Source organism: Eretmochelys imbricata, chromosome 14 (genome assembly GCF_965152235.1).
Source record: "Eretmochelys imbricata isolate rEreImb1 chromosome 14, rEreImb1.hap1, whole genome shotgun sequence".
Taxonomy (NCBI): Eukaryota; Metazoa; Chordata; order Testudines; family Cheloniidae; genus Eretmochelys; species Eretmochelys imbricata.
In genome coordinates, this window is record NC_135585.1 from 41,879,182 (window position 1) to 41,906,007 (window position 26,826).

The following is a 26,826-nucleotide window of genomic DNA, read 5'->3' on the forward strand; positions in this document are numbered from 1 at the left end:
GCACGTGGGGGACTGGTGTGGGGGTTGGGAAGCTGGGAAGTAAAGGTGCTGGGGGGCGGGGCATGGAAACCCCGGAAGGGTGCTGGGATTGGGATGGGGAGAGGCTGGGGACGGGGGCTCTCGAGGGCTGGGCTGTGGGGCCCTGGGGGGCAGGAATCTCAGGAATGGGGACCCATGGGGCACAGGCTCTCAGGGCCCTGAAGGGGGCTGGGCTATAGGACATGGGGGGCAGGCTCATGGCTCTGGGCTGTGAGGATGGAGGTTCCTGGGGCCCAGGCTCAGGGGCCCCATGGGGCAGGGACTCTCAGGGTTGAGACCTTGGACACTGTCCCTGCCCCCCACCCACCAGGCCCCCTCTCACCTGCTCAGTCCTGCACCCAGACCACAGCCTTGGCCTCCAGCAGCTCGACTCGTCACGCTACCCCACGGCCCAGTCGTGTAGCCAGACCATGGCCAGCACCGTGGCCCAGATGCTGGGGGTCACGTCCTGTGGGGGGCAGGATAGAGACAGCCTGAGTCAGCGCCCAGCCTGGCCCCCTCCCCTGACCTCCATCCCTCATCCAGCCCTCCCCCTTCTCTAGGGACCCCCTACTCCATCCCCCCACCCCGACTCGGAGGGTTCCTATGGCCCCCGCTCCAGCACCGTGGACCCTCTACCCAGATGCCCAGTGCCATGTCCAGGGAGTAGAGAGATGGCCTGAGACAGGGCCCAACTTGGGCGCCTCCATCTGGCCCTGGGCCCCCTCGATCCAATGCTCCGACCCCATTAGGGAGTTCCCAGCCCCCGATCTGGGCCTGTATCGCCCACTGGGCTCCAGGTTCAGGGGTCCTTTAATCCAGTCACCCTCAGACTCCCCCCTCGAATGGGTCTCCCCCAATCTCATCTGGGAGCAGAGAACAGGCCCAATCAATGGCACCTGCCCCAGATCTCTCCCCTCTCCTCTGCACCCCCGTTCACCTCACTGGGTATCCTCCCCCTGGCGTCGGTCTCGCTCACCCCCAGCACAGCAGCCAGCCAGGGGTCCAGGTTCCACAAGACGTCGGCATTTTGCAGAGACACCAGCCTCAGCAAGGGAGACTCCTCCGGTGCCCGCTCTGGGGAGAGACACAGGGAGATGGGGCTGGCACAGGGTTGTGGGTACAGAACAGCGACATGGCCTGTCCAGGCTGGGGGACAGCCAACAGCCTTAACGGTCACCCTCTGTGTGGCCTTAACTCTGTCCCTCTATGGGTGTCCTTAACCTGCTCTTCTGCACCCTTAACCCCATCACAGTCATCCTTAACTCTGCCCCTTCTTGCACCCATGGGATGACAATTAACTTTCAATCGGAGATGGGCACCCACCTCCCTGTGACTGTTCCTGCCCAGGCATTAATTCCACAACCCCACGGTGTTTCTCAAACACAGTCTGTCCCCGGGACTATCCCCCACTACAACCTGCGATACAGACCTATGGCCGGAGAGAGACACGAGAGTCTAAAGGGGTAGCGGGGGATGGGATGTTACAGAGTTTATATGATATTATAGCCATGCATGGGCCAGGGTTACGGGGCAGAGTTAACGTTATCTGGGCTACAGTCACTTTGTATTTCCAGACTCTCCAAATGCAGGTTTTAAGGTAACTTTAAAATTTCTGCCTTTCGTGGGTTTCTTCGTTTATAAAGCAGAAGGTGCCAAGAAAGACTTTTGCCCTGAACTCGCCTGTACAAACCTCCAAGCTCAGACCCAGCTTCACAAGGTTTTTTTGCCTGGCAATTTCCCTCTGGCTTTATTTCAGAGAAAACTGCCCAGAGACATTCCTGTTACGAAAAACTATTGATCCCCGCCCCACACACACCCCCTTAGCTCACTGACACAAACTCACACCCCAAATTCCACCTTCACAGAGTTTTTTGCCTGGGGGTTTCCTTATTTTTTTATTCATTTTCTTTCGGGATAATTTGCTTCACGACACTAAAAAAAACAGCCAAGAAATCCCCCTCCCTCAGCGACACAAAGGTTTTTCACCCAGGAATTTCCTTCGTTTTCTATGTCGTTTTTAAAGACTTGCACAGCTCCGTGACCTTCAGGGCACATGGGTCTCTAACCCGATGAAGCGTCACCCTGGCGTTAGCCCACCCCCGGAGTCCTGACTCCCAGCCCCCTTCACCGTTCTGGGGTGCCGTCTCCGGTGGGGCCCCCTGATTGCAGGACTGTCTGCCCTTGTGTTGGGCCCCCCCGGCTGAGCTTTGGGAGGCCACGGAGCCAGGACAGGTGCTTGCGAGGGAGGAGATGGCCGGCGCTGGACTTTGGGAGCTGCAGGCATGCGGGGCAGAGGTACTCACGTGCCGCAGCCAAGTCACGGGACTAGCGCCCGAAGACGCTGCGCTGGTTCGGTTCGTCCAGGCGCACTCCGCTCGCCGGCCGCTCGCAGATGGGGTCTATGGAGACCCAGTCTATCACCTCCATATAGTCCATGATGAAATCGAAATTTAGCGAGTAGATGGACAGACACAGAGACAGACGGACACAAAAACAGACCCAGAGAAGCAAAGGGAGGGAAGAGAATTCCGTCCCCCCCCAGACACTTAGAGCCAACGCACCGCTGGGACCCTTCCTCCATACCCCCCAGCCCCTTTCCCCGAGCTGGGACCCCCCCACACCCAGCCCCATCCTCCTCTCCCCGCAGCTCCATCACAGCCAGGATCTCCCAGCTCTTGCCCCTTCCCCCCTGGCTGTGACCCCCAGATCCAGTCCCCACAGCCCCATTCTTCTCCCCCCAGCCAGGACCCCTCCTCCAGCCCCAGGGGATGCAGGGGTGGGTGCTGCACTCCATGGATGAGGGCAGGATGCTGGGGGGCAAGAGGCCCCTACTAGCCAGGTCTGCTCATGACAGCAATGCGCCCGCCCCTCCTGTCCCTGCATCTGCCCGGGTCGGTCTGTCTGTCTGACTGGGTCTGTTTCTCTCTCTGCGTCTCTCCATCCTGTCCCCGTCTGGGTCTGTCGGCTGATTCTCAGTCTCTGTCCCTGTCTGACTCTGGGTCTCCGCATGCCTGTCTACTTCTGTCCGTCTGTCTGGCACAGACCCCTCTCTTCCGGCTGGGGGGGGGCGGTGCTACTCCCCGTCTCACCATGCTAGTGCCCCTGCTCTCCCCATGCCCCGGAGGTATGGGGATTGGGGTCGCTGTCACCCTGGAGCAGGGAGGGGGCAGCACAGCCCCCGGGAGTCAGGGGGGCAGGGAGAGGGGCAAAGGGACATTACCCCATAAACATGATGCCCTCCTGCATGCCCCTTCTGGGTCCCCCCCTCTTACACTGGGATCCCCCTGTGCTGGGATCCCTCCCTGGCGCCAGGTTCCCCCCACCTCTCCGTACCACCCCCAATGCCAGGTTCCCCCTCCCACCCGAGTTCCCCCCACATGCTGAGTCCCCCCCTGGCGCCAGGAGCCCCAGCCGCTTTGGGGGTTACCTGCCAGCGGGACATCCCACCTCACCAGCTGCCCCCGCTCCACGTCCACCCCCACGTAGGCTGTGAGGGAGCAGACGACCCCGAGCTCAAGCTAGCCTCCAGTGCCCGGCGCCCGTCCCCCTCCGACCCCGCGCCCACAGCCCCCTCCAGCTCCAGCAGCAGTGACTTGGCGGCCAGCCGGTGAACGGGCAGCCTGTGCCAGGGAGAGAGATTCACGGGGTCAGCCCTGGACGCCTGGGTTCCAGCCGCTACGGAGAGGGGAGCAGGGTCTAGCTGGATGGGGGTGGGTGGGTGCCAGGACTCCTGGGTTCTATCCTGGCCCCGGGAAGGGAGTGGGGTCTAGTGGTCACAGAAGGGGGGCTGGTCCCATCCTGTCTCTGTTCTGCTGGGGTGAGGACGTTGGGGAAGGGAGGCAGGACCCAGCTGCCTGGGGTGGGGGATGGGAGCCAGGGGGGCATTGCTGTCACCTGTCTCCATCCTGTGGCTGCAGGGAGAACTGCAGCGTCTCCTTGTAGGTCTGGTCCTGGATGCGGTACTGAAGGGTGATGCCCCTCATGGGAATGTCTGGGGGCTGCGGGGAAAGAAAGGTGGTCAGAGGTGGAATGCAAGGGGGGAGAAGATGCCCTGGGACCCCTCAGACCCAGCTTACAGAACAAAGGGGGCAAATACACCCAATGAACACAGTTGGGAGGCTGGCTTAGTAAGCCCAATGGCCGTCATTAGGGTCCAGAGATAACAATCCCCACTGAGCTCAATGGGGCTGGGGCAGCTCAGAGACTTCCAGCCCAGTGGCTATCATTAGAGATCAGAGTTATCGATCCCCACTGAGGTCTCGTCTACACTACATACGTTGGTAGAACTACATCGCTCAGGGGCATGAAAAATCCACACCCATGAGTGGCGTAGTTACACGGACCTTAGCCCCCCGTGCAGACGGTGCTACGTGGGCAAGAAAGCTTCTCCCGTCGGCTTAGAGCGTCTTCACCAGACGTGCTACAGCGGTGCAGCTGCACCGATGAAAACTTATAGTGTAGACCTGCCCTGAGATCAATGCAGCCAGGCTGGTACAGAGACCTGCCGCCCAATGGCCATCATTAGGGGTCAGATTTATCAATTCCAACACAGATCAATGGGGCTGGGGTAACACAGAGATCCCTGGCCCAATGGCCATCATTAGGGGTCAGAGTTAACAATCCCAACTGAAATCAATGAGGCTAGGGTAGCACAGAGACCTGCAGCCCAATGGCCATCGTTAGGGGTCGGAGTGAACTCTCCCCATTCAGAACAATGGGGCTGGGGTAGCACAGGGACCTCCAGCCAATGGCTATCGTTAGGGGCCAGAGTTATCGCCCAGGAGGGGACTGTGGGGCTCCTGCCTCAGTCACTGACCCCGAGCCCTGGGGGCACCCCAGTTCGGGGGACCTCGCTCTCCCACCTGGGGCTGCCCGCGGAGCTGGGCATAGACAAGGCACCGCTGCCCAGCAAAGATCACCTCGGGGTCCCAGTGCAGCAGCTCCGCCTGGATCCCAGGGGGCAGATCCCAGCTCAGTGAGATCCCGGTCACCGACAGCTGCAGGGCCCTCTTCAGAGACTGCGGCACCTGGCAGGGGACCGGCACACACATGGTGGGCCAGGACTCCTCGGTCCTGTCACCAGCTCTGGAGGGGAGTGGGGTCTAGTAGGCTAGAGTGGGGGAGCTGGGAGCCAGGATTGCTGGGTTCTCACCTTGGGCTGCACACGGTCCTAGCCGGTGATGAACTCGGCGCTGCCCCCGACTGCCCGGGCAAAGCCTTTGATAAGAGCCGTGGAGGCCCCGTACACAATGCCGAAGGAGAAGCACCTGTGGCGGGGGGGGTGGAAGAAACCGGAGGGGGAGGGGCAGAGCTGGTGGGGCCCATCTAGTGCTGGGTGGGGGCAGGGCAGTTGGAGAGGGGCCAGTAGGGCTGGCTGGACTTGGGGGGCTCCCCATGCTGGCGGGGCTGGGAGGCAGGGTGAGGCAAAGGGTTGGGCAGATGTTGGGCACTATGGTGGTGGGGGTCCACATGATGGCAATGCTAATGGGGGCAGAGCTGGGGGGGGGTTAGGCACCCCCAGTTACCTGTGGGTCCTCTGCGATTATGTCCTGGGTGTTCTCTACCTCCCCGTCCGTAAACACGAACAGCTGAGGGGGGGAGAGACGCTGTCAGAGCCAGGGACCCCAACCCCCTTGGAGACACCCCCTCCCTGTTGGGAACGGGAGCAGCCCCCTGGAGAGTCTGCCCCACTGACCTTCCCAGAGACCTCCCAGCCCCATCCCTCCCCTCCCAGAGATCTCCCCTGAGGGGCTGACAGACGGGGACTGCTGACCTCCCCCATCTCTGTGACCCCCAACCCCGAGGCATGACCCCAAACCATCACCTGTTCACCGGCCCCTGGAGACAAGAACCCACCGACTGCTGTGGGCACTTTTCCAGGAGCTCCCTCCTGACCCTCCACCAGTGACCTCCCTGCCCCTCCCGGCTGCAGGGCACCCCCCAGAGCTGGGCACAGCACAAAGCGCTGCCCCTCCCAGCTCTATACAGAGGTACCTCCCCCCCCGGGTTGCTACGTGCCACGCCCTGCTCACACCCCCAGGGGCAGTGGCCCCCATCTGGCCCAGAGCCCCAGGCCCACTCCGAGCAACCCCTTGGCCCCGCACGGCTGCCCCCCAGGGCCTCCAGCCCCTCTCCAATCCCCTCTCCCAGGATCTCCCCCTTGAACAGCCTCTGAGGGGAGTGTTGGGGGGGGGGGAAGCTGGGCAAAGAGGGGTCTGTAATGGCGTATGGCCCACAGCGACAGCTGGGAGCAAACACCCCATGGGCGGCAGCGGGGCACTGGGAGTGGGGGGGGGCGCTCAGAGTTATTGCAGAGAATCCTTCCCAGGGGGCTGGCAGGGGGGGGGTCTTGCACCCATCCTCCAGGCAAGCTGACCCCCACGTTTGGGGTGGGGAAGGGATTTTCCCCTGGCTCAGACTGGCAGAGACCCGAGGGGGTTGGTCTCCCTCAGCAGCCTGGGGCACTCAGGAGCAACTGGGGGGAGTCGCTGTGATCTGAAGCCTGTAACTCAGGGTTTGGGGGTGCCGGTGACTCAGCCTGAGGGGCGGGGCTGTCCCCGGGGGGAGCGAGGAGCTGGGGCCTGATGATATGATCAGGATGGTCCCTTCTGTCCTGAAAGTCTGTGAGTCTGTCCCCGCAGGCCCGCATCCCTCTCTGCGACCCCCCACATCACCCCTCGGCCCCACAGTCACTCTCCAGGCCCGCCCCAGGATGCCCCTCCGGCTGGCCCCAGGGCTCCGGCACCTGGCGTGGGTGCCCGTCCCGGCAGGGGCTGCGGTAAACGGCTCGTAGCGGCTCCAAGATCTCGGTGCCCCCCAGGTTAGCCTGGAGCAGCTGGAGGCGTTGCAGGGACTCGGCCTTGGTCTGCTGGGTATTCTCCACGCTCTGCCTGCGGGGGGCGCCGACAGGTCTGGGGCTGGGACAGCCGGAGCCAGGGACACCCTGCCCCCAGCCAGCCCTGCCCCCTCACCCACCGACACCCCTGTCCCCCAACCAGCCCTGCCCCCTCACCCACCGACACCCCTGTCCCCTAACCAGCCCTGCCCCCAACAGACATGCCCTGACCCGCAACCCACTGACACCCCCTAACCAGCCCTGCCCCAAGCCCCAGACACCCCCTGCCCCCTAACCAGCCCTTCCCCCAACAGACAGACATGCCCTGCCCCCTAACCAGCCCTGTCCCCAACAGACATGCCCTGACCCCCAACCCACTGACACCCCCTAACCAGCCCTGCCCCAAGCCCCAGACACCCCCTACCCCCTAACCAGCCCTTCCCCCAACAAACAGACATGTCCTGCCCCCTAACCAGCCCTGTCCCCAACCCACCGACACCCCCTGCCCCCAACAAACAGACATGCCCTGACCCCAACCTACAGACACACCCTGACCCCTGACCAAGAGACACCCTCTGTCAGCTAACCAGCCTTGCCCCCTAACCCAGACAGCCCCCTCCCTGCCCTTCGGACTCACGGGTAGAAGGACTCGAATTCAGACCCAAAGCCATAGATGTTGAAATAACAGCCCAGGGGCAAACTCTTCAACAGGAGGACCAGGGTCTCCTGGGGACAGACAGACGGATGGAGAGTCAGCCCCACGGGCCCAGCCAGCCTGGGCTGCTCCCCCGGCACGGCCCCATCTAGCGCAGCCTCCCGCCTGGCCGTCCCTTGGTGCTGCTGATGCCCTGGCGGGACAGGTCTCTGCGTCCATGGGGCAGGCCGTGCTGCCGGAGCGGCCCAGCAGGAGGACAAACTCCCCGGCTGGCTCTGGGCCGGCACCACCTCGGGCACTCTGGGCAGCAGGGTCATCATCACGGCCGGGTCGCCCATCAGGGAGCCTGCGGGGAGATGGGGGCCAGCCCCCTAATAGGGTGGGCATAGGGTCGAGCCCATGAGCCACCCCCTCAGAGCCCCATGACTGTCCCCAGAGACCCACCCCCACTGCTCTGTCCCTCCCCCACCCCCTCTCCCCTTAAATCCCCCCCACCCCCGTACCCAGCCCCCCAGTGCCTGCTCTCCCATCCCCAGTTCTCCCCCATGCCTCCCAAACCTGCAGTGCTCCCCAGTGCCCGCCTGCTCCCAGACACCCCGTCCTGCCAACGCCAGCTCTGCCAAGACCCCCTGTTCCTGTCCCCCCACCCTCGCCTGCCTCCCGATTCCCCCAGCACCCACCCACAGCACCCTAGGACTCCCCATTCCCCCATCATCCCCCTCATTGCACCATGCCCCCCCCGATCCTATGTCACCGCTCAGCACCTACCTCACCCTCCCCAGATTCCCACCCTATGGATCCCCCTCTGCGCCCCCGCCCAGGGGTAGTAGGGTTCAGGATCCCCTCCCGCACCTGGCTCGGCTCCGGGCAGCCCGGCCTCCAGCACCGCGCCGGGTTTGGGTGGCTCCGTGTAATACACCAGCAGCTCCAACTCCCTGTCCCACAGGGGGGCCTGGGCCAGTGACACCTGGGGGGCGACAGACACACAGTCACCTACACACGATTCCGGGGGGGGGGCAGGGTCCCGCTGGATCTCGCGCCCGGCTCGGCACCCCCCAATGGAGACGGGGTGAGGGGCAGACCCTGGGAACGCTGGCTGGGCCCCCCGGGTTAGGTGGAGGGGAAATTTCTGGGAAATTCCCCAGATCCGTTGCTGTCACTCGATCCCCCACCCCCTCAATCACCCAAAGAGTCTGGCCCATGCTCCCCCTTTCGGGACCCACCCCGCGCCCTACACCACATCTCTCACCCCCGGGACCTTCCCCCCACCCACAGCCCCGTTCCCTGGAACCCACCCCTCAGCCCAGAACCCTACCCCACCCCCAGCACCCTCCTCCCAGCAGGGATGGCTGGGACCCAGGTGTCCAGGTGAGCCCTTACCTGGGCAGTGGTTAGGTTCCCGGCTGTATAGCTCAGGGGGGTGAGGGGGCAGTTGGAGAGCACGTGGTCGATGCCGTGGGGCGACTGCAGCATGGCGCTTCGGCTCAGGGTGTAGGGCAGCTCCCCCTGGAGGACCCGTGGGACCTCCTGGGTGATGTTCTCCCCATCCCACCCTGCAGAGAGAGACACAGGGGTGAGGGTCAGGGGGCTGGGAGAGTGGGGGGAAGATGGGGGGTTTGAGTTATTCGGGGGGTATTGGGCTTGGATATCAGGGGATTTCGGGATGGCTGGGGTGGGTCATATACCCTGGGACGGGGACTGCAGACACCGGGGGGGGGGGGGGGGGGGCGGCACTTACCGCAGGGAACACGGTAGTGGCCTATGGGGCATTATGGGGGCTATATGGGTCTTTCACTGTGGGGTACGTAGAAGGGGCTATGGAGGTTTCAGGGGGTACAGGCTGCGGGGTCACTCACAGTGGGGTGTGTAGCTGGGGTTCTGGGGGCTATGTGGTACAGGGAGCTATGCGGGATCTAGGGCACCTAAAGGTCTGGTCTCAACATGGGGCATGTAAAAGGGGTGCAGCATGGCTGGAAGCACACAGCTGGGGTACAGGGGAGTATGGGGGGATCTGTGGGTCTCACCATGGGGCATGTGCGGGGGGGGTGGGGGTCTGTTGGTGTCACTGTGACGGGGGTAGGGGATCTGTGGGTCTCACCGGAGGGCGCGGAGTGGGGACAGGGGGATATGTGGGTCTCACAGTGGGGCATGTAGCAGAGGCGCAGGGGGATCTGTGGGTCTCACTGTGGGGCATGTAGCGAGGGTGTAGCATGGTCGGCAGCACGTAGCGGGTGGCTCCGTCCCCGTACAGCTCCTGTGCCTGCCGGGAGAGACAGGGTCACCCTGAGATCCCTGTCCCCCAAGATCCCCTGCCCCCCTGACCAGCACATCCCTGTACAGCTCATGCACCTGCTGGGAGAGATGGGGTTACCCCGAGATCCCCCCAGCCCGGTCCCCTCCTCTCTCTCCCCCAGGACCCCCGCCCCCAGCACCTGTCTCTTCTCCTGGAGCTGGGCCTAGATCCAGGCCCCCTGCAGCCGGGCCTAGAAGGCGTCGACAGCCGCCTCGGCGTCCACGGGGAATTTGAACACAGACTCCACGGGCCCCGACTCCTCGTTCCTGCAGAGCAGCTGGCAGCCCATGTCCGCCACAAAGCCTCGGATCAACACCGACACGGAGCTGTGGTGCAGGGGCACTGGGGGGAGGGGGACATCAGCCACAGGCCCCCCACGGGCACCGGGGGGAGGAGCCACGTCAGACATGGGGCAACCCTCCCCCTCACGGCACCGTCCCCCGCAGCCCTGACTCACCCGGCTCCTTGGAGCTGGTCAGGAGGCTGCAACTCATCATCTCGGCTCCGGGGTCAGGGATCTGTGTGAGGGGAAGGTCGGGGGGTGAGATACGGGGTTCCCATGGAAACTGATGAGCACAGGGTGCCTTGACACTCCCCCCCCCCACACACACTCGGCGATGGCTCTGAGACCCCAGCCCCACCCCTCTGCTCAGCCAGGTCCTGTGCTGGGAGTGGCAGGGAGTCCCACACGCCCAAGCTCCTGAGATCAGAGTCACGGCTCTGCCCCAACTGCGCCAGCCCCCCGCAGGAAGGGGCAGGCAGGGACTGGGGTACAGCTGGCAGTTGGGGGATGGAGAGAGAAACATAGGAGGGTGTATGGGGATGGATGGACAGATGGAAGGAAGGAGAGGTGCAGGGGTCAGACGGACAGACGGAATGAAGGGGGATGGGGGACTCGTGCGTTAGAATGAGGGAGCTGGGAGCCAGGACTGCTGGGTTTTATCCCCAGCCCCTGGGGGGGCCCCTGGAACAGTGACAGGGGTTGCAGGGGACTCGGCTCGGTCACTGGGGGGTTGTTAACCCGGCTAGGCCCTTCTCCCCACTGTCGCCCTGCAGAGAAGCAGAGGTTTGTGGAGCAGGCTCCAGCTCCTGGCCATTCTTGGCAGGGACACGGCCCTGCTATTTACTCAGCTTTCACCCCAGGCTGGAGCAGTCGCCATAGACCCCCCCGCCCCAGCGGGGGTGAAATCCAGCCCTTGGCCGTGCCCAGGGGCTCCTGGCGTTCTTGCTCCACGCCCCCGAGCCGTTTGGCCTGGGCCTTGGATTTGCTGCCTTACGACGGGGTAAAAGGGCGGCAGCCGGTTGATTTCTCCCGCAGCAGAAATCTGGCTCTGAGGCGCGCAGGGAGTCTCTGCGGAGGAGCGGGGAGCTGAGGGTGGGATGGGGGCGAGGAACGCCAGAGCTGCCGTGAGCGAGAGGGGCTCCCAACCCCACTCTCCGAGCCTCGTTTCTGCTCGCCACCACTCCAGCCCCCTGGAGAATTCCCAGCTGGAAGGTGGGACGGGGAGACTGGGATCACCTGGGGGGTCGGGGGGGGGGGGAAACGTAGGCAGATTTCTAGACAAACCTCCCGCCCGGCTTCACACATGGCCCAGGATGGAGAATCCACCCAAGCCCCCGGGGAGTTGGGCCAGCAGCTAATTCCCCCCCCTCCCCGCCAGACAGGTGAGCCTCCCTCCTCCCCTGAATTCATCTGCCTGCAACTCCCAGCCACAGGACAGGCCACGTTCCCCCCGCAGGTATTTACCGCCTCTCTGGGCTGCGCTCCCTAGGCTGGGAAAGGGCTGAGGCCAGGGCAGGGCTCCAGCGGGGCGCGGGGGCGGGTCGGTTGGTCCCGGCACTGAACTCTGATGCCTAATTCCCCGCCCGGAGGAAGGGAGTCGGCGTGAAACTTCGGCCGATTCACAGGCGGCGGCTCCTGCTGCAGCAGCTGCTTCTTGGGGTGCGGCGGAGCCGCAGGGCGGGGTGGGCGGGGGTGGGGAGCTCCGACCCCTCATGGGACCCAGCGGACCCCAGGAGCCTGTGGGGAGCAGGTCAGGGCCGGTGCCCCCCGGTGCAAAAGGGGAGGGCTGAGATTTGTGTCCTCACACCGGCCGGGCGCCACGGGGATGGCCCCTGGGAAACCCACGCAGGGAGAAGCGCGGAAAGGGAGGGTGGATGGGGGGGACGACGGAGCAGAAACGTTTCGGGGTCACCTCCCTCCAAACACCCCCAAACCCGCCCCGGCACGCAGGGCCCCGCAGCCAGGGCGGGGAGACTCTGCAGGGGCGAAGCCCTGAGTCGGGGGATGGGCCCAGACCAGGGGGTGGGGGGCCCTGGATACGGAGGGGAAGGCGGGGCCAGGCCCCCCAGGGGAGGGGGCTCGACTGGGGCCCGATCCGCACCCCCGGTACCTTCTCGCTCGGTCTCTGAGCAGCGAAGCCCGGAGCCAGGCTGGGAGGGAGAGTGTCCCCGCGAGCCCCGCCCCCCGCCAGGGAGCGTCTGCAAACGCCTCACCCCCCACCCAACCCAGCCAGGGAGCGTCTGCAAACGCCTCACCCCCCCCCCCCAACCCAGCCAGGGAGCGTCTGCAAACACCTCACCCCCCCCCCCAACCCAGCCAGGGAGCATCTGCAAACGCCTCACCCCCCCGCCCCCCCAACCCAGCCAGGGAGCGTCTGCAAACGCCTCACCCCCTGCCCCCCCCAACCCAGCCAGGGAGCATCTGCAAACGCCTCACCCCCCCGCCCCCCCAACCCAGCCAGGGAGCGTCTGCAAACGCCTCACCACCCCCACCCAACCCAGCCAGGGAGCATCTGCCAGCTCCCCGTCCCCAGCTTCTATAACCCAGGGACCGTCTGCACAGTTCGCCGCCCGTCCACCCGGGAGCCAGGGACTGTCTGCAAACTCTTCGCTCCACACATCCTGCCATGTCCCCCCATTGAACTGGGGCTGGGGAGAGGGGGTCTCCAAACTGCCCCTTGCTCCTTCCTGCCCCTTTATGGTGCAAAAAGCGGGGAGGATTGTGGATGCAAATGTTTCAACTCCAAGATACCCCTTTCCCATCAGGGTATTCACCCCACACTCTCCATCCAGGGGCAGTGGTGGAAGAGGGGGGAGAATCCGTCAGTCGACCATCACACCTGCCTCTCAGTAGCGAAAAGGCATCCGAGAGACATGAGGAAGCTCGGCCAGATGTGGGGAAGGCAGGGGGGAGTTTTTCCACCCACTGCGTTTCCTCTGGGGTCTCTGCAGAACCTGCTTTTAATGTCCCGCTGGATGGTGCTGGATCTGCCCCCCCGGCCCTGAGTCCTCTGTGGGTGGGAGCCCAGAGCTGGGGCAGAGAGAGGCCCCCCTCCACACACAGCCCCACCCCCACGGACCTCTGGCCAGGGGGGAATCATTGTAATGGGGAGGTGGGAGGTCAGTCTCCATGGCCCCTCCAGACCTCTCTCTCGCTGCTGAGGCTGTCAGTGAGGTAGTGCCCAGGGGGATGGGGGCATCTTCTCCCCTACGGCCAGAGCTGGGACCCACCAAATGGACCCCACAAGCAGGCATCAGCTGGGGTCGCTCTTCCACCCCCACGGAAGTGGCTCTGGACCGTAGCTGCTGCTGGGGCAGGTTCATAGGAGGCACCTGTGAACGGGGCAGCCTGACCCACCCAGGGGATGACACGGGGGGCACCCAGGGATCCCCCCTTCCTTGCAATTCCAAACATCACAGTGTGAGAGGAGGGGGATCCCCACGCCCCACTCCCTGATACCCCCTCATCCTCGCTGCAAGCCTCTCAGCAAGGAGAGAAGAGGTTGTTACCTGCGGGGGACTCCAGCCTGGGGAGAATCTGGAGAGAGGAGAGAAGAGAAGAGAAGAGAAGAGAAGAGAAGAGAAGAGAAGAGAAGAGAAGAGAAGAGAAGAGAGCTCCAGGGAGGGGATGGGGGTGCAGAGGGATGGAGGGATGCTGGGCGGGGGTATCTCCAGATAGACAGACAAAGGGATGCGGGCTGAGGGAGGTCACTTACCCAGCAGAAGCAGAAGGAGAGTTCGTGCCATCCTGAGCTGGTTGCTCTGGGGTGGGAGCTGGGTTCTCAACTCAGCCACCGGCCCCATCTGGGTGCAGGGAGGGGGACGGGCCCTTCCCCTCTGATGGAGGCAGAGGAAGTCACAGCCTTAGGCGCAGTCACCACTCAGCTCAGAGGGCCATTGCACTGTAACTGCAGTCCTCTTACTTTAAAGTGTAATGTGTATCCCTCTTTTGTATTTATATAGGGCTCATGTTGAAGGAGATTTTTGTCCACCCACTCCGTTCCTGTGAGACACTAGGGCAAATTCTCCAAAGTCAAGTGAGTTACACCAGATGTGAATTTGGTCCAATGTCCCTTTGTAACATCAATACCCAAGCTTGTATCCCAACTTGATAATCACTCCATAGGAAGGATAAATAAGTCTTTAATTTAAATACTCAGATCCTCAAACCATGAGCCTGAGATTTATATTGCATATTAGACAAAAAGCGCACAATAAAAATCATATCGTATGAGGTGATCAGGTCCCTCATTCACATTAATTGCTGTGTTTCTGTGTCTTGCTATCACTGTACACTGAGTTGAGTATGTTGTGAAATCAGTAGCTTGAATTATTCTTTTATCTTGTGAACCATCAAAGGATATTTCCGGAATTGTTTCAGGTGCTCCGATGGTCCAGTGAAGCACAATCTAGAAATTCCATTTGAAACATCCATGTTTGCCAAGAGAAACCAAAGCTACCAGTAAAATTCTATTCAAGTATCAGGGGAAATGAAGGTGTATTAACTGTATGGAGATCACAGTTAACAAAAATTATCTCTCTCTGTGTCCCCAGACACATCTATCTGTCTAATCTAATTTATCGTACTATCTAGGTATTCCAACAATAAATAAATCCAGACTGATCAAGTGCATAGTGTCTCACAAAAGTAGAATTCACAGAATAAACTAAATTGGTTAAGAACGATTTGGGGACATAATCTTCCTTGTACATATTACTTTCATAACCTTTAACATTTTGAAACAGCCTCCACCAGGCCCAAAGTGACAGCTATCCACAAAAGCACCACATTTCGGAGGCATTTCATGATTCTAACACCTGTGAGTGCATGGAAACGTTAGAATTTACACTCATGAAACTCAGTGGGCTCAAGATTCAATGGAAACATGGACACTGCTTATGTGAATCAGTGAGTGACCACTTACAATGATCTTTATGTGAATATTAGGTAAATCAGATGGCACAAAATCTTAACCAGTTCCATGTTATTTTATGAAGCGATATTAATTGTACATAGCACATCCGTATGTTTTAAGTCCATTTGGTAGACTGGATGCTAATCTACTGTAAATTGGCAGTTGAAGGTCTGGCCCAAGACAGCAGGCAAGCCTCAAAGGGTTTGAATGTTGGGTTAAGATAAAATTCTGGACAATGTAAGGTGAAATCCTGGCCCCACTGAAATTAAGTTCTGTCATTGACGTCAGTGGGGCTAGGATCTTCTTATGATTTTTAATGTCTGTCTCACAATATTTGTTGTTTTTCTTCAAATCTCAACTGCTTGAATCAACAGATCAGCTTTCATATTTTCTTTTACATAATCATTATCCCTCTCTCTTCGGTAGTTCTTTTCATCCATAGATCACAAAGCACTCTATAAAGGAGGTGAGAATCATTATCCCCATTTTACAGATGTGGAAACTGAGGCACAGAGAGAAGCCATTTGTTAGGGGGCTTATTCCTTCACCCACTTACTTCCCTGGTCCTTCTCGCATGAACAGAGAGCAACAATACCCGAAGTCCAAAGGTGCAAACAATTTGATGTTTATTGGGGTGAACTTCCAGCAAGCATGATTCCAGTTTCCTTCCTTAGTGTCCCTCTTCCCAGCTCTGATACCACAGAGCCTTACACCTGTCTCCCTCTTCCCATTCCTGCCGTTAGCCAAACATGATTCCAATTTCCCCATCCACAGTTCCCATTTCCCCCTGCCCACACACCCACCCACCCACTCACTTCCTGATGGACTGCAGACTATACAGCCCCCTAACACCATTACCTGTCCAAAGTCATCCACCAAGCCAATGGCAGAGCCAGGAATAGAACTAAGAAAAGGAGGACTTGTGGCACCTTAGAGACTAACCAATTTATTTGAGCATAAGCTTTCGTGAGCTACAGCTCACTTCATTCTCCTAGTTACAGTCCAGTCCTCTTGCCACCAGGGCACACTCATGGTTACAGAGAAAAGCATAAAAACATGAAGTGCACCCTACAGACTCAAAAACCAGACAGCAAATCAAAAGAACCCAACATTTATTATTTAAAGCCAATCTCATGATTTCTAACGACGTCTCCTCTCCTTGCTGAGATGCTCGCAGCGAGGGTGAGGGGGTATCAGGGAGTGGGAGGTGGGGATCCCCCTCCACTCACACTGTGATTTTAAAGGTGAATCAGGACTAAGATTCTGGATTCAGTTTTGACATCATCAAAATTTTGTAAGCTATTCTCACATATTTTCAGTCCAAACCGGCAGAATCCGTGTGAAATCAATCTTTCCAAAATTTTGGAATGCCCGTGTACTAAAAACAAAGAAAAAAAGAAGCCTACAAAAATACCCATCTGGGTTTTTACCCAGTCTGGAACTGGAACCAGAACTTTATTCTGAATCCCCTTCAAAATCCACTGGGGTCTTGATTTGAGGTTCCTGTGGGTTTATCTTACCTCGGTTTGGAAGGGTTAAATTTTTATCAGTAAATGTCGGGAAATGCCAGTTTCGCCACGCAGAACGTCAACCGCCCCAAAAAAAAAGGTCCAAAAAACCAGTTGTCGTTAAATAATTATTCTCTGACCCAACTTGTTGTCTGACACGGCACAGTAATTTCCCACAAGTGTGAAAATACAAATAGACAATATTTTTTTTAAAAAATGTTCACAAATAAACCTTGATATTCTCTGTCAAAATTATAAAAAATAAAAATTGAATTCTGCCAAGCCTGTTGATATCTCTGTCCTCTCCACAGGCCAGGCTTTAATAGAAATAAATAATTGGCACATGTGCAATTTGTTTCATTTTAAATTAAATACAAAGCAAGAGGATAATAATGCATAAGGGCTGGATTTTGAAAGGTATTTAGGTGCTTAGTGGGGTTTTAAAAAGTATCTAGGCCCTTAAAACTCATAGAAAATCCCATTAGGCACCTAAATACATTTAACAATCTGGCTGTAAATGTTCAAGGATGTGAGACACTAAGGACCAGATTGTTAAAGGTATTTAGTCAACTAACTCACACTGATTTCCACTGGAGTTGGGCAGCTAATTATCTTTAGACTTCTGGCCCTCAGGGATTGTTGTTGTTTTTTCAGTACCCAATCAATTTTGGTATATCTTCCATGTGCAGACTCATTTTTCTTTCACCACATTTTCTGTGACAGCCAATGACCTCCAGCACATTTTGAAAAACATCGCTTCCCTGAATACATGTCTCAGGGCTTCTTTTACCTCTGGGTTCCTCAGTGTGTAGATGAAAGGGTTCAACAGGGGTGTGACAATAGTATTCAAGACGGTGACTATTTTGGTCAATTCCAATGAGTTCTGCATGGAAGGGTTGACATGTAGGAAAATGGTCGAACCGAACCAGATAATCACAACTGTGAGATGGGAAGAGCAAGTTAAAAAGGCCCTTCTCCATTCCTTATCTGATGGGATTGTCAGTACAGTGGAGATGATGTAAATGTAGGAGAGCAGGGTTATGACACAGGAGCCCAGGATGAAGATGAAGGAGATGATAAAGGCCACCAGATCAATAAGGTAGGTATCTGTGCAGGAAAGAACTATCCACGGTGCTATGTCCCCAAAAAAGTGATGGATGACATTAGGGCACAGAAGGACAACCTGGTGATCAGAAATGCTGGGACAGAAATAGCCAGGAAACCACACAACCAAGAGCCAACAGCCAGCTGAGCAGTCAAGGTGCTGTTCAGGATGGAGCTGTAGAGCAAAGGATAGCATATAGCCAAATAGCAATCGTAGGCCATGACAGCCAAGAGAAAATCTCTGTGCATCCTAGGGAGAAAACAAAATACATCCGTAGGACACAGCTGACGAAGAAGATGGATTTGCTTTGGGACACAAGGTTGGCAAGCGTCTTTGGGATACAAGCTGTGGTCTGCCATACCTGCGGGAAGGAGAAATTGCAGAGAAGGAAGTACATTGGGGTGCGAAGGGGACGGCTGGTTGCCACTAGGACTATGATCGCCACATTTCCTGTGACAAGGAAGAGCACAAAGAGCGAGATCTGCAAATATTGGGTCCCAGGGAATCCCAGGAGAATAAATTCCTTCACACTGGTGTGATAGCCCTTTTCCAGTGCGGTCAGCTTTACCTGCCAAAACAAATGAAGACATGAAATTAAACTGATTAAACACAACCGTGGCTTTGTGGGTTACAGATGATTTTGATGCACAGAAAGAGCAGATAATTAAAAGAGGCAGGAAATAATGGTTTAAGGCTGAAAATATCCTATTGCTATTACATTTCTGGAGCCTTCCTGCTCACAGGGTGAATTTAAGCTTGTCCTAAATTTTCCTGTGGAAACTTTTTTTCCAGTGGAAAGTGGCTTTTGGACCAAAAAGAAACTTTCCGGATAGAAATTCCATTTTCAGGTGTTCCTTGAAAAACACAATTTTTAGTTTTTGTCAATGAAACATGTTTTTTCCACGGTCAGCATCCAAAGCCCAAGATTGATTTTATTTTAATTGATATTTTTGTTGTTTTAAATTGAAAATGTTCAAATAAAAAGTTGTTTTCTGGGTGTGTGTGTGGGGGGGGGGCGGGAATGGGAGTTGTCCTTTTGACAAAACCCTGAAAAATGTCAACAGAAGAAACAACATTTTTCCTGTAAATTCTTCAGGATTCAGGAGCCAAATCATTTTCAAATGAGACCTATGGGTGTTAGGCATTCAGCACAATCTGAGATTCCTTTAGAAGTGAACAAAACCCCATCGTCTCTTTTGAAAATCCCTGCTAAATAGGGTGAGCTTTTCAAAAGTTCTCAGTATAGGCCTATTTCTGCTCCCGAGGAAGGAAGTCAATAGGATTATTGTCATTGAGTCAGTGGGAGCAGACTTAGGTCAATACTGAACACATGAGATTTGTACCTGTCAATTTCCTTCCTACAATGCAAGAGGACATTTAATTCTTTTTGTGCAGAAAGTCTCAGGTTCTAAGCCTGCTGAAGTCCCAAGTTGGAGTGGGGATGTTATACAAAGTTGCAGTTAAGAGGACAGCTACTCAATTTTGGAGCATAAATAACCATTTACATATATAAACCTGCATTCATTTTGGGTGGTTGAAAATGAGTCAGTTGCAACCTCCTTTGACCAATTGAGACTGAGGTGTGCAAGGCCATGCAATGCGCCAATTACAGCAAAGCTCAGGGCTAGAGAGGACCAAAGAACAAAGGAAGCAATTTTCCTAAACAAAATCACAAAAAATGCATCCCTTTTTTATCAGAATTTTAAATTCTGATGAAGAATTTCCTCAAAACTGTGAATTTCAAACATTTTTGACCAGCTGTGCCAGGAGTCTGCAATTCTTCTCTCCGTTTAGTCAGTGGAACATACTTCTCAACCAGAACCGTTAATAGAACCCAGGAGCCCTGATTCTCAGCCCCCGCTCTGCTCCAACCACGATCCTAACTCCCCTCAAAGAATGGGAATAGAACCCAAGTGTACTGATTCCTGGTCCTTTGATACAACAGCTATTCTACACATCCCTAAAAGAGCTCGGCACAGAATCCAGGTACCCTCACTCCTAGACACCTGTGCTAAGCAACAGACAGCAAGCCCCACAAATACAGCAAAACTGTAATATGCCGAGTTTCTAAAACACCTTCAGAAAAAAATACCAGGTTCCTAGTGCTGGCCAAAATATGTGGACAAATTGGAGAAAGTCCAGAGAAGAACAACAAAAATGATTAAAGGTCTAGAAAACATGAGCTATGAGGGAAGATTGGGGCGTGGGGGGGGGGAGGAGGGAAAGGGCTTGTTTAGTCTGGAGACGAGAAGACTGAGAGGGGACATGATAACAGTTTTCAAGTACATGAAAGGTTGTTACAAGGAGGAGGGAGGTAAATTGTTCTCATTAACCTGTGAAGTAGAACAACAAGTAACGGGCTTAAATTGCAACAAGGGCAGTTTAGGTTGGACATTAGGAAAAACTTCTAAATTGTCAGCGTAGTTAAGCACTAGAATAAATTGTCTAGGGAAGTTATGGAATCCCTATCTTTGGAGATTTTTAAGAGCAGGTTAGACAAACACTGTCAGGTGCCACAAGTACTCCTTTTCTTTTTGTGAATACAGACTAACACGGCTGTTACTCTGAAAACTGTCAGGGATGGTCTAGATAATACCCTTTTAACAAAGTTAAAATAATTTTCTAACCTCAGATCAAGTTTGGTGGTTGCTTCAGATATTGATGGAAAATACAAGGTCTTTGGGAGAGGAAGAGTTATTTTGTATGTTTGCAAACTCCCTTATGATTAGTTCTCCACAGAATGTTTACATCCTTTCTGAGGTCTTATGAAAAAGTCACACATGAGGTACTTTCTGAGGAACAGTTTATGATCCCGTGGGTGGCTGAAATTTCTGTTCAGCTCGCAGTTGCTATCATGCATTACATTTGTTCTTGTTCACTTTTGCTTGTACTAACAGAAGAAACTTCCAGTATGGGCAGGCTGTTCCCATAACTGCTTCTGCATGTGGCCTCTTACAGCTCTTTCTGAAGGATGAGAATTTGGTGAGGATTACCATACACTCGAGACTGAGACAGTCAGGTTTATTCATTCAAACCTTTCTTTGAACCAAAAGCAAGGCCCTGCACGTTACAATTACCATAAAAGCAATAAGAAAAGGAGTACTTGTGGCACCTTAGAGACTAACCAATTTATTTGAGCATGAGCTTTCGTGAGCTACAGCTCACTTCATCAGATGCATACCGTGGAAACTGCAGCAGACTTTATATATACACAGAGAATATGAAACAATACCTCCTCCCACCCCACTGTCCTGCTGGTAATAGCTTATCTAAAGTAATCTTCAGGTTAGGCCATTTCCAGCACAAATCCAGGTTTTCTCACCCTCCACCCCCCCACACAAATTCACTCTCCTGCTGGTGATAGCCCATCCAAAGTGACAACTCTTTACACAATGTGCATGATAATGAAGTTAGGCCATTTCCTGCACAAATCCAGGTTCTCTCACTCCCTCACCCCCCTCCAAAAACCCACCCCCATACACACACAAACTCACTCTCCTGCTGGTAATGCATGGAAAAGCAATGAATGACAGATATACAGAAAAAGATATTGCCCAATTACCTTCTCTTGGGGGCGTAGTCACTGTCGATTTTTCCTATGAGGGTCTGACTATTCCCTTACACTCTAGCATATTTATACCTTTACACGTTATCTGACCATCCAATCAACATTAAGCATTGTGTCTTACTTAACCCATAGTATATACATGTGCAGGCTTCAGTTTACAAAACTTTTTCTGTCCAGGCTACTTTTATGTCATCGTGTCCCTTTTCCAATTGGTTTATTTACTTGGATCGTATCACTCAAATATAGGGACTTTTCTGTTTTTCACAATACAGGGACGTTTTGGCAATACCTTTTATGTATTGTACTGATTAAATTCCTTTTATCTATGTCCTTCAACACAGTACAAAACACCTTTGTCTTACCGAGCCGCTGTAAGCATTCTTTAAAGAAGTCTCTCCACTCGGACGAATTTTGCAAGCAACACTCATGTCGAGCAAAAACTTGGCTGAAGCCAGTGAGCTTAGCATAAGTATTACCTTGGCCTGTCCACATTTCTTCACCAGACTAGACCCATGTGTAGGACTCTTCCAACACCAGGCACTGGTCACTGTTACAGATGCTTTCCTTAGACTCCAACAACAGGGTGCAAACTGGTGACAAATGCAATGTTGATATTTCTCCACCACAATGTGAGCAAAGACTTACTAATTCATATCATACAGGTCATCAACTCACTATATCAGCTGTAGATTTCTGTCAACCTATGTCTTTGGTCCTGTGTCCCATGCTGAGATGAGGAATCGAATTCAGCCGCTGCACTACTGAAGACCTCCTTAAGTGATTCTGTGAGGGTTAGGTGTAAGGTAAGTACTTCTCTGCACAGGACGATTTTCACCCTAAGGCGTACGGAATCTGCCCACTGGCTCTGAACTGCAATAAGTCACAATTTCTGTATTCTAGCCACAAACACACATGCTCTCATCCTTGCAGCTCATTTACATTAGGAGCTCTGACCTATCACTTAGAATGGGGTGTCCATGTTGCCAAGCCTAACGATGTTATCATGAATCTCTCACTGAGTTGAGGGCCATAAAGTCACAGATCCTGATTCTCTTCGCACATGTATTACACTATTATGGGGAGTAGCTTCTGCTTTAGGGGCCAGTCCTGCCTCAATTAAGTCCATGCCAAAGTGGACTGGTATTTTCAAATGTGCCTAAAGGAATTTAGGTGCCCAAATTTCATTAATTTAAATGGGAGTTGGAAACCTAACTCCCTTAGTCGCCTTTGAAAATCCCAGCCTAAATCTCTGGAAGGGGAAGGGAGATCAGGTGCATAATTTCAGCAATTATTTTACCCCTGACTTAAATTTTATTCAGTCCTTAGCCCAGCAAATTCCCATTGTATTTACCAGGATGATGCCTGATATTGCTCAGTAATTTTCACTGAGTAAATTTCATGTGAATGGCCATATTTTGGCCAGCACTAGGAACCTGGTATTTTTTTCTGAAGGTGTTTTAGAAACTCGGCATATTACACTGTGGATGGCAAATGCTCTGAGCAGTTCAGGATTTCATGAGCACAATGACAACCCGGTGGAACTGGATAGCTAAGCACCAGGGCTGAGATCCTCAAAGGTATAAAGGTGCTAAAGAGACAAACAGGTGCCTAGCAGGATCTTCAAAAGCACCTTGGTGTCTAACTTCCATTGAAGTCCCTAGAATTCAAACTATACTACATTCAAGCACACTAGGGAGCCTTAGGGTAAAATTTCCTAAAGCACCTAGGTGACTTAGGAGCTTAAGTCTCATTGGCTCTTTAGGCAATTAGCTGCACTTGAAAATTTAACTGTCAATCCTATTTTCAAAAGTGATTTGTGGCCAGATTAGTTGAGGTGTTTAGGCACCTAGTGGGATTTTGAAAAGCACCTTGGTACCTAAATCATTGATTTCAATGGATGTTAGGCAACTAGAAGGTTTGAAAATTCCACTAGGTGCCTAAATACTTTTAAAAATCTGGCCCTAGGGCTTGTCTATACAGAGAAGACACAGCAACTTAACTTCAATATGTTTATTTAGTCCACTGCAACTTTTGTGCCTTTGTGGACTCTTTAGGTTGAAAACTGGTTATATCAGTTCAGTTTGCACCTGAAAATTGATATACATGAGGTTTAAACCAATATAATATCCCTATACAAAGTTGCACTCTTTTAGCTAAATTGGTATAAAATCACACCTTTCATTATGTCAGTACAACTTTTTGTGTAGACTAGAGGCAAATATTTCAAAAGCACCAAAGTGTCTTAGAACCAGATTTTCAAAGGTTATTAGGTGTCTAGTGGGATTTTCAAAGGCCTAGGCCCCTAAACCCCATTGAATTGAATTGGAGTTATGTGCTTAACCTGCATAGGTACTTCTGAAATTCCCACTAGGTGCCTATCTGCCTACCTTCAGACGTCTGAATGTCTTTAGCCTCTGGTGCTTTATACTTCTGTATCTTAGACCACCTATTAGGTTGCCTAAATGTGGACGTAGTTGCCTAACTTTGGGCAGCCACTTAGGGCCAGATTTGAAAAAGTATTTAGTCACCTAGTGAGATTATTAAAAGGACAGAGGCACCTAACATCCACAGAAATCAATGAGTTGTAGGTTCCGAGGTGCTTCTGGAAATTTCAATAGGCATCTAAATACCTTGAGAAATCTGGCCTTTTGTCTTTTACAAATGGAGAAACTGAGGAACAAAGAACTTAAACAATTTCACAGTGGTCCATCAGCAAGTCAATGGAGACACAGAACCAAGGTCTCCTAACTTCCAGTGCTCTTCTTTAAACAAGGACACCGTCCTCACTAAGCCAGGGGTTTGGCACATTCTTGAGAAGACAGTGAAATTCTGTTGAGACCAAATCCCAAGAGCACTTCTGAGGAACATAAATTTGTCTTCTTTCTTGGACCTGTTGAGTTGCCATACATAAACGAAACAGTGTAGCCAGACAGCCAGCCCCCCCCCTCTCAGACCAGCATTGCTGGAAACACAGGAGGAAGCCGGAACAGGGCACTTAACATATATTCCAGCACAGCCTTTGAAGCTGTGAAAGCACAGGTGTGCTGCTACAATGTGCCTCTGGGAGCAGATACAACGATTAAGCTCACAGCAGGCAGAGGCCCTGTGACAGACATGGCTTTTAGCCCCTACTAACTAGCGTGATGCACACACACCAACATCCTAGTTGGGAAAATATTTACCCTGATAAAAGAAATGTCCAGTAGTCGACACTTATTGTTTCTCTCCCTTGCAAGTGTAAACTACTCTTGCGAAAGCTGGCGTCACCCAGACAGACCAGCCTCAATTTGGCATAAGAAAGGAGAAAGAGAATAAAGGAGTACAGAGGTATAAGTAGGGGACCTACAGCACCATGATTTTTGAGTGCTTTTCACTATCTATCTGCTGGTCAGATAAGTGACAGCCTCCCAAGGCTTGTGCAGCTAAGAGGGTCCCTAAGCCTTGTTCCTTATTCGTCTTTCCGCGGAATTGAGTGACCGATCCTGGCTTGGCACCGCTGGAATCGAGAGATGCAAGGAGGGTAAGAAGCACCCACACCTGATCTCCTATCTTTATGTACACATATTTTGAAATAGAGCTCTATACTTTGTTTTCTTTCTTTGGGATTGTGGCTTCAGTTTTGTAACTTGTTTGTGTGTGTAACATCTCTACATTTAAATAAGTAGGCACTAGCAATTTTGTAACCATATGATTAGAATCTAGCTTAATAAATTTTGGTAACCATTTATGCATAAGCCTGACTTGTTTTCTCTGGTTTACTGTAAAGCAGCCAACACAATTAAAGAACCTCAGCCGTTTTGGCTCTAAAGCCTGGCCATTAGGTGAGAGTACTAAGAGCCTAGCGTTGAGTTGTGCCACCTCCACGGGGCAAACTCTTGGGGCACCTGTCAGTCAATCCTGGCTGCCCGCTGCGAAGGAGCTCTGAGCTCTAGCAGTTAAAGTCACGGGTGTGGAGAGGCTCTTAGTGCTGCCATTGGGGCACCTGTCAGTCAGTATTGACTGCCCGCTGCGAAGGAGCTCTGAGCTCTAGCAGTTAAAGTCACGGGTGGTTAGGACCTTGGGGCATCCGTCAGCCTAGCCCGGGCTGCCCGCCGCGAAGGGACAGTGCGTCCTATCGGTTAAAGTCACGGATGGTATAAACGGGCATAGCTGGCACCTCACCAAACATCCTTGGCCGTCGGCTAACAAACTGGTAAGGGAAAAAGACAGCAGGGTGATGACAAAATGGTAATGCAATGAGATTCTAATCAATATAGAAATTTATGCAATAGTAGGACGATTTTGTGTATGAAACCTTTAAATGTTTGATTTATAGCTGGAGGAAAAAATATGGCTCGCAGTGCATTTTTTTCCTCAGAATCCAAGAACGCCTCAGTCTAAGGAGAGAATATAATGTGTGAAGGAGCTCTGTTCTGGCTAGTTCTGTCAGCAAAAGCTAATAAGTTAGGTCCACTAGAGAGAGAGAGAGAGAGGATCCCAGAAATATACTTTAAACCACTTGTATTAAGACCTATTTTTTGTATACTTGGTAAAGTGACCTACTGGGCCATATCTGGTTGGAAGGAATAGGTTTCCCAGTGAGTAATTGGTTCATCTGTAACATACTTCCTTCTCTCTCACTTACTTTCTCACTTTCTAAATTTCACTCATCTTTTTCAACTCTTGAATGCAGAAGAGAAAATAACTATATGATAGATCTGTGGAACTCGCTGCTGCTGTAATTTATTGAGTCGCATAGATAAGAATGTAAAAATGGATTGGATAGTTCTCTAAGAGGTAGACTTAGGTTTTCATAGCCACAAATGCCACATGGACACCCACTCCTCATTCATTTTCACGGGCATTTGTTTGTTTAAGAACCAGATTTTTAAAGGTTTTTAGGCACCTAATGAGATTTTTAGAAGTATCTCGGCATCTAAAAATCCTTGATTGCAATGGGTATTAGACACCTAGCTGCTTTGAAAAATCCCACTACACACCTAAAAGCCTTTAAGAATTTGCCCCATAATCCCTTAGGCAGCTTTTGAAATCTCAGCTGTAGCCTGGTCTGGTAGATGGGAAATAAGGAGTTGGAGTTTGTCCCAGCTCTGTCACTCATTTACTGTGTGAAAGTCAGATTAACTGTCTGTGCCTCAGTTTCCCCATCTGTAAATAAATGAAATAATCCCACTCACCCACCTTGGTAAAATGGTTTGAAATCTACAGGTGAAAAAGCACCATGAATTTCTTCCCAAGTCTACTAGAGTGAATGAATAGAATAACTTTGACATCCTCTGTCATTGGATCAGGCCCTCTGTAACTATGAAGTTTAGGGTATTAGAAGGCAGGAGATGGTCTCTGTTCCGGGCTTTTCCCCTGACTTCCGATGCATCCCTAAGCAAGATCCTTTACCCCTCTGCCCTAATGTCTCCTCATATGGCAGAGGATTGATAATGCTTAATTATTTACTACAGAAGGGCATTGGGCCCATTCCAAACAACACTGAAGTTATGGCTACAAAGGGAGTTCTTTTTAACCTGTTGTAGAATAAAATAGCTTAGGACTGGACAGTGATTTGAAGATGTAAAGATGTTTATAAGTACAAGGTATTATTATCTTTGCCAGACTAGCTCAGATTAGCATAAGGAGGATAATCATTATGGG

The 26,826-nt window shown here is 53.2% G+C and overlaps 2 pseudogenes; both read right to left on the bottom strand.

Annotated features, from left to right (window-relative positions):
• Nucleotides 1-418: 418 nt before the first annotated feature.
• LOC144274055 (von Willebrand factor A domain-containing protein 5A-like) lies at nucleotides 419-10,301 on the bottom strand (annotated as a pseudogene).
• A 6,900-nt stretch (nucleotides 10,302-17,201) lies between these two features.
• LOC144274056 (olfactory receptor 6F1-like) lies at nucleotides 17,202-21,611 on the bottom strand (annotated as a pseudogene).
• Nucleotides 21,612-26,826: the final 5,215 nt, after the last annotated feature.